This window comes from Myiozetetes cayanensis, unplaced genomic scaffold (genome assembly GCF_022539395.1).
Source record: "Myiozetetes cayanensis isolate MyiCay16 unplaced genomic scaffold, myiCay2020 scf9, whole genome shotgun sequence".
NCBI classification, from domain to species: Eukaryota; Metazoa; Chordata; class Aves; order Passeriformes; family Tyrannidae; genus Myiozetetes; species Myiozetetes cayanensis.
The window spans coordinates 27,200,777-27,208,837 of NW_026088185.1; the positions used below are offsets into that span (position 1 = coordinate 27,200,777).

Below are 8,061 nucleotides of genomic sequence, written 5' to 3' on the forward strand. Positions count from 1 at the left end.
CAAACTCCAGCCTGCACAACTACATTGCTGCTGAGGACTTTTACACATGGACATGTTTACCACACAGTAATTATGGTAATCCACAGAGATAATTCAAAGTGGGTTGCTAATGCTATTTTACAAATTGAGGTACTGTGGTCCCGCAGGTGGAACCATGAACTAAGAGTTGTATTTCCAGATATACCATGATCTTGTTCACTGTCTGCAAAGGTGGACATCTCACTTGACCTGGCCTTACCTCAGTATGCCTTTCAAAAGTTCAGTCACTTTACTAACACATATCCACCTCTGTCACTGCATTCAGATTCACCAATGAACAGCACAAAAGCCCCATTCTCACAAGTCTTCAGTGCTCATACTCACAGCCCAGTTATCACAGAATGCGCTTCATTATTTCACCAAAAATAAATGCTCACATCTTTCAAAATAATTCAACAAGGAAAGAAAGCAGAGACCTTCTGGAAGTCTGCCCCTTAAATAAGCACCTATCTATGAGCCAGCATCCTTAATTTCTCTAATTTCCATCTGAAAATAGCAGATCATCTCTCTTGGTCCCAAATGCCACAGATCCTAAGAATGGAAAGTATTTTGCTCTTTATAGTGGGGTAGGAACATAACTTGCAATGCTGTGCTATTTATCATATACATATATATGTGTGTGTATCATCTGCCTTTCCTATTACAACAACTTTGAGTTGATTTGTATAATATTATACAAATGTATAATGTTATACATTCTTCAAAGGGACTACTCTTTATTGTAGTATTAGCTTGAGGCACAACCGGAGTTTTGACCTGAATATTACTTCACTCAAAAAGGACCGTGTTCTCATACAGTCTTTATATAAGGTGAGATACAGGTAAAAGCATGGCTCTTAAGCAATAAGGAAACAAAGTGGCCAACTCTCATCCCTCTGGACACGCCAGAGGGAGTAGGAAGCTTCTTCCCATGGAGGTCAAAAGCCATCCTATTAAAAAAAAAATCCAAGCTATGCAGTAATGCACGCTGCACTGCCCTAAGCACGGAGGGGATGGCTCATGTGGCTGTGAGCTGTGCTGGTGCCTGCAGTTTCTTCTGGCTGTGTTAGTTCTGTTTTATGGATTTACTTCATGCTACTGCTGTAATGAAGAAAAGCCTGAGGAGTGTGTTGAGAGCCAGAATTAGAAGTGTTGCAGAGTTATTGCTCTACTGCCTGCATGTGACCAGAAACAGTGCAGCACTGTGTAGACAAGCAGAGTCTTGTGTCCCTTGGGGACGTGGCTGTAAGGCACCCAGCTAAGGACAGAACCTGGAGAAAAGGGCAGAAGATTCTCACTGAAAGACAGGACTGGCTGTGGAGTTACTAGACCTGGTTTTCAGAGCCAGGAATGAGATGTCAGCTCTTCCTATACCTGCTGGAAGGTGTTCCAAGATTCCAGTGGCAGATCTAACAAGAAAGCTATGCACTTTAATCTTAAGAAGGTGATCAGCTCAGGGGCTGCTTATCTGTATAAAGGCTTCCATGGCCTGCTCTTACAAAAACAGATGTTCCTTTTCTTTCCTTTTTTCTCCTGTGACTTTGCCTGATATTTGTTCTCAATGATACTGAGCTTTCAGGGAAGCTGAACTACTGACTCGTGAGGTCTCCCTACTGAAGGTATGGCTTCTGCAAGCACAAAGCACCAACTTACAAAACTGTACCTAGCCCCTAAAGTAGGAAGAGAAGTGCTGCACTGGGGCTTACGGACAGCTTATCTTGTGTTGTGGAAACCTGAGCCCTGATTGTCCACAGAGAACAGAGGTGTTGAAACAGCTGTGGTAAAAAATGGGGCACATCAGAGCAAAACAGTTAAGTACCGCAAACCAGGACTCCTGAGGGAATGCTCTCATCTTCTTGTAAATGAGAGGTCTCAGTTCAGACCCGAGTGTTTTTTTCAGGCTAGACTGCCACAGCACAGATTAGGAGTGAAGCTGTATTGATCCTTTATGAGAAGCAGTTACCTTTCTGGCTCTTACGAGGCACTTCTTTTAAAATGGCCTTTCAGGAGGGACCTCCTCTGGAAAGAGGTTGCTTCGGACCGCTCCTAGAAGCGTGTTGGAAGGATCAGTCACATCACCATGAATGACAGGAGTATTTCATCACAGAGCTGATATCCCGAGGCACCAGTGTTCTGCTAGTCCAGGGGCCTCAGCTTCAATCCAGTACCAGCCTGGTACTGGATGGTATTAGGCTGGTGCTAATTCTGCTCTGGTCAAACTCTAAACCACTGCTTTGCCCCTAGACCTCTCTGCAGAGTTTATGGAGCAAGATGCCCAAGATGCAAAGATCCTTAAGATAAGCAAGGACTTGATTAGAGGGAATAGTAGGCAAGTTGTCCTTGCAATAAGCTACAAAACCAGTAGTTAAATCTGTCACAGCAGCTCCAATGGGCTGTGACACTAGAAACTAATGTGTACACTTCTGTGTTGGGTCTGAACAGAGCTGTCTCTGCTCAGTGTCTGAGGGTCTTTAATTCCCTTTTTCCTGGGGCAAGAACCTTCCATAGAAAGTGTACACTGAGTCTTGTGAATCACTCACTTATGGTCAAAGCCACTGTCATCTTTCAGTTGCTAACTGGCTTCCTAAACATGCCTACAGAAACAGTCAGATTGCTGTGTGGTAAACAAATTACTTCTGACAGGGTACTGCCAGCACTGCTCCCAGACGCCGGGGAAGCCACAAGATGGGCTGCCCAGTGTCTGACTGGAGCAGCTCTAGCGCTGCATCCACAGCTAGTGCAGTGTCAGGCTGCTTCTGCAAGCACTGACAAAGAACCAAGCCTGTAAACTCCCACTACCATCTGCTGAAGCTTCATATCCCAAAGGAAAAATGGATTTTTGCTTACACGTATCTTTAAGCATTTCAGCAGCAGAGAAGGCAAGGGCGTAGACACTCTGCCTGGCTAAAAACACAAAGACATGGTTTTTTCTTTATAAGAAAAAAATTACTGCCACTCCTTGAATTCCCATCTAGGACAGGAGACGGAGAAGGATTTCAAAAGCTTTAGAACCTTTCTTTACTTCCTGGAGAGAAATCCTTAGGACAAGTACTGTTTAATTCCTGATGAGGTTATTTCTACAATGTGAGGAAACTGTCTCAAACACAAGTTCCAAAGGTCTGTAGAGGACCCTGGGTTGTTCCAGGTCCTGAGATGTTTCATGGCAAAATGAATATCAGCAGACAGTGGAGATTTTTTTCTACATTTTCCCCTTGTGCTTCACCTTGAAGCAGCTGTTAGCAAAGCCAGAAAACTCCTTTGCCCCTCAGTGTATTTAACACAGCCTTGGCAAAGGGACTGCAGTCTGTCAGCTCATGAATATGGGAATTGCCTAATTCTTCAGCTATTCTTATTACCTCAGCCTGAGGGTCCCAGCTTTCCATAACTAATTCCTGAAATCACAGACTTTCCACTGTCCTTGCTGTCCTTGAGCAGCAAACCGCTCCTCCTCATATAACTGATGCTGGTGCCTGCTGTGGTGCCACGGGTTTTCCCAGGGCCCTCCCCTAGCAGGGATGGCACTCTGGACAAGGCTACTGAGCCCAGCACTCCTGTGCTGTTCCCGGAGTACTCACGCTTTGTTGCTGTAATTTACAGTGGGATGTTTGGAAAATAACAAATGCTGCATGGCCCTGTGCATTGCTCGGGCTGGCTGAACAGCTCTGAAGCCTGGGCAGTGGGCTGCAGGCTGGCAGCAGTAATGCAATCCACCCCCAGCAGCTGAGGAGATCCCTCGCCCTGCTCCTACAAGCTGCAGAGCTCCCTGCCTCCCTCCTCATCCGCGACTCCCACAAAGTCTCGGGATTTGCAGGGCCTCCCACCTGTCACTTCATTTTCCCCTCACTGTCACATATGTTCTCAGTCTACCTTCCCTCTCTGTGCCCATGCACCAGTTTTCTACCTCCTCTGTTATTTTTCCTGATATCACTGATCCTGCCAGCCGTGTCCATCCTCCCAGGACTCGGAGCTAAAGCTGTTCCTGTGCTGGAAGGCGATAATGGCTGCCAGGAACCAGCTGTTAGGGCCACTGCAAACTGCAAGGCAGATGGAAGCTGAGGCTGGGATAATTACGAAGCAGGGACTGCAGAACTTGAGGTTTCTTGGCTAGAGGTGCCTAGTTTATTCCCAGAGATAAATGGGTGTATCCTTTGAATGTCAGTGGGTGACATGGGAGCAGGAAAGTCATCAAACTGTGTACAGTTTCCAATCCTGGCTATGGAGTGCTGCATGTGATGCCTCCTCATCTCACAAACACCCACGGCTGCTGCTGCCAAGCTGCTCTGGACAAGGAGAATGTGCTCCTGCACTGCAGTGGCAGCTGAGGAAATCTCCATGCTGGTTTCAAGGGCTGGATTCCTGCAGGGCACAGGCAGGTTAGAGCTCTTCTCGTGGGCCAGGAAGCAGCTACAGTAGCACGGGCTGTATTGCATCAGGATCATGGCAAGGTGGGAAAAAACCTATTAAGTTCTTCCTGTTTCTTTTTTTAGGATTTTTTTTTCCCCTAGAGCTTGCTGAAAGGATAACTGCATCAATGGAAAATAAAAACTGGATTATGTCTTTTAGCAGTTCATTTATTCTTCGTGATTCCAAACTGGTCCATTCAGAAGCTGTAGCAGGAATCACCTTGGAAGTCCATGGTTTTATAATCAGAACCTCCCTTTCAATTAGTCATGTTTTATGGCTGTAAACACAATAATTCCATCAATACTATGGAACAGTCATGTTGCATTTGCATTAACATAAATGAGTGCTGATGTGCCATAGAGCTAATCTGATATGACAGTAATTGGCTGATGCCCAGCCATGGAGGCCCTGGAGCTACACTTGCTGCCTCTCTAAAAGAACTGTCCTCTGAAACACTGCAAAGGAAACAAACTGCAATACAGTATTTTGCCTGCCAGTAATCAACAATGCTTCTTGCACCTGCAGCACCAGGTGTTTGAGGTTGGGGGTAGTTGTATGGTTGGGGGGGGGGGTGTGTGTAATAAAAGTGGAACTTGATCTCCTTGAAACTTAAATATTTAGAAGCCAGGATTTCCAGATCACCTTTTTAGACTAAGTCAGACTCAGCAAGCAACAAATGAATATTAAACTCAGAAAAGCCCTAAAAGCATTCCATCTGCCCCTTTCCTCTGCAGCTACCGGGGGCTATACATCATCACCTAGTCTGCAGTAGGCTTTTCTTACACAGAGGAAGTTTAAGAAGCTTAAAACTTTATAAATGCTTTGGAGCTAATGCTGTCTTGTGCAGCGCTCTCTTAAGGGCAAGCCTTAAATCTGAGACTGCAGCTGGGGTTCTCTGGTTAAAGGCCTTAAAGGAGATCAACATAAGCAATGCCTAAGGATGTGAACCACATCTTAAACACAGCCCACCTCCTGTCTGGGCCATGAAAGCAAGTGGACAAACTCAAAACCAGGCTAACAGGCTAGGATGGGGAGTCTTCACAGTTACAGTCACAACGGGAACCACTTATTTTGCTTTTGGAAATATGCTCTTTCGAGAGTCTTAGTGAGGAGAGACCATCTCTCTTTCTGAGGGAGGCTATCAAAGAAATCACAGCAGACACCCAGGCTTTCTGTATTTGGCTCATCAGCTCTGTGCACGCTTTGCTGACTGGCTGCAGAGTGCCTTGCCTGATGCAAACTTGTCCATGATGGAGCTCTTGGGTTCTACCTCAGTACAAACCAAAGAAGAGAGACCTGTTTTAACCAGAAACCATTCTTCCTCAACAGTATGGCACCAAAGACACATAATTTTCAGCAATATGCAAGAGCAGTATCTCAAAATGCCAGAGCATATGTCCTGACAGTGCCCAAGACAGCTCCTGGAACAGCCAGTAAAATTAGGAGAGAATTTTGTTAAAGGAGGCGGAGAAGAGCACCTTAAACAGAGGATCTGTGAGATGATGGCTTAGGCTCTGGATTTGATTTAAATCTTTCTAGGTCTGTGATCTGCTCTGTCATCTGTAAAATGGGATCAATAAAACCTTCCTGACTTGCACCAGTGCTCCCAGTCTTAATTGATGTCTGTGAAGCATTTTGAGAGTGAAAAAAACCATTACCAAGCCCTCAGGCCTTACTATAATACCAACAAACAACACAGAGTTGCTTAAAATGCTTTTCAGTGCCACAATGACTGGAAAATGAGGGAAGGCAAAAGTGTAGATGCGCCCAGCACTGCTGTGCTGCAGTGTAAATGAAAATGGTAGGAGTAGGTTTTATAGATTTTCCTCCAGGGAATTCTGTTTTCAATAATGCAGTAAAACTTCTACCTCTACGGATTCAAACAGATGCCCTTGCTAACACCTCAGGTATCAAAACCTATTACGAATTCAGGAAAATCCATCCTGGAGTTGAAAGCCTAATGAATCACATGGAAACGAATTAAGAAATGACTCACTCGGACCCTGCAGATGTAAAGAGCTTGGTGCTGCCCAGCCACCCCTCACAGCGACTGGACTCAGGCTAGTATCGTGCCCAGCACACGATACCCCACCTTGCACAGCAAAATAAAAACCCCCAGGCACCTCAAAGGCTCTATCCTGCCGGTTGCAAAGCTGTCTGTGCCTGCGGGTGCAGTTTTAGGACGCGGGAAGAGTGCTCGGGCTCGCCCGGACCCAGCGCTAGGGCTGTCTCTGAGCCGGCGGAGCCGCCGCTGTGGGCGAGGAGCGAGGACTGCGGGGTGCGGGGGCAGCGTGCGGGACCCCCCAGTCGAGCAGGTGTCCGCCTGGGGAGGGTGAAAGGGTCGGGGAAGCGCCTCTGTCCTCCCCGCTCCTGCTGCCCGCGCTGGGCGCGGAGCTGCCGGTGCGACCCGAGCGGCCCCGCCGGCCCCGGGGAATGAGACCCAGCGCACAGATGAACCATAAAGCCCCCCGTGAGCCGCCCCGGGCGGGGGGCAGGAGGCCCCCGCCGGCCCCGCAGCCCTCCCGCACCGCAGCCATTTGCCTTTGTTGCAGCCCCCGCGCCCGCAAGGTGCGGCGGGGCCGGGGCTGAGGATGGACCTCGCCCCGCGCTCGCTCTCCCCTCACAGCGCGGCGGTGGGGACACGTCCTGCGAGAGCGGCTGCCGAGAGGGACCTGCCCGCCCGCACCCACCTACCTGCGGAGCCCGCCCGGGACGCGTCGCCTGCCGCCTTTGTTGTGCATGCCCGCCCCGGCAGCGCCGAGCCGCGGGTCGGCTCCGGCCCGGCCCCTCCGCGCCCGGGCCCGGCTTAGCCCGTCGCCACGGCAACGGCGGGCGCGGCTCGCGAGAGGCACCGGCCCGGGCCCCGCCCCGAGAAGGGGCTGAGGGGACCGAGCGGGGGTCCCCGGGTGCCGGGGGCGGGCGGTGCTGAGGGGACCGAGCGGGGGTCCCCGGGTGCGGGTGGTGCTGAGGGGACGGGGCTGGGGGTTCCCGCGGTGCCGGGAGGAGGCGGCCCCGCAGGCTCGGCTTTAGGGCGCTCGGCTCTGGGCGCCCGCCCTCCTCCCCAGCCCTGCGCCCCTCCTTCCCCAGCGTGCCGGGCAGTTCCGAGCTGGGCTTGGGTGAGCCCCCGGCTTCTTCTTACAGTGCTTGAGATCCCTCATTTTCCATGTCCCGTAGCTTTTCCTTAGACTGGCCACCTCGGGAGTCCCTATCTCCGGTCACAGATCGCGCGTTCTTTTGTCCTGCAGCGCGCACGGCTCTGGTGACTTTCCTGGCTATCTTTCTGCATCAGCCTCCACAGGCTCTCACACGTGACGGGCAGTCTCGCAGGAAACAGGGGAGCTGCTCTGAGAATAAAGCCAAGGCAGTGGTAATGCCTCCGTTTATCCCTGTTCCTGGGCACAGGAATGAGTTGTACCCTGCATTTGCAACTATTTTAATTGACCATTCATTATACGGGTGACAGTGACAGCTTCAACGCCTCCTCCCTTTCAGTCAGTAAGGACTCAGCAAATTAATGGTTGCTTTGACTGTTTCTAGGATTAAGTGCTGCAGTTCACTGGCTCTATCTCGTGATGCTAGAGTGAGCTGGGTCTTGTTATCCAGCTTGTACATATGTGTGTGTGTGTTCATGTCATTCTG

General features: G+C 49.6%; 1 protein-coding gene across 3 annotated transcripts in view; it reads right to left on the bottom strand.

The window, feature by feature from the left end:
- Nucleotides 1-7,744, bottom strand: part of LOC126652701 (uncharacterized) — a 45,420-nt gene extending 37,676 nt beyond the window's left edge. Inside the window, exon 1 of one of the 3 annotated variants that reach the window (XM_050339747.1) lies at nt 7,562-7,744. The gene's annotated coding sequence lies outside the window, so the exon portion shown is untranslated. Of the gene's footprint in view, nt 1-7,116; nt 7,260-7,561 lie in introns of those variants that run through there. The other 2 variants (XM_050339750.1, XM_050339746.1) reach the window with 2 other exon arrangements.
- Between the last annotated feature and the right edge of the window lie 317 nt (nt 7,745-8,061).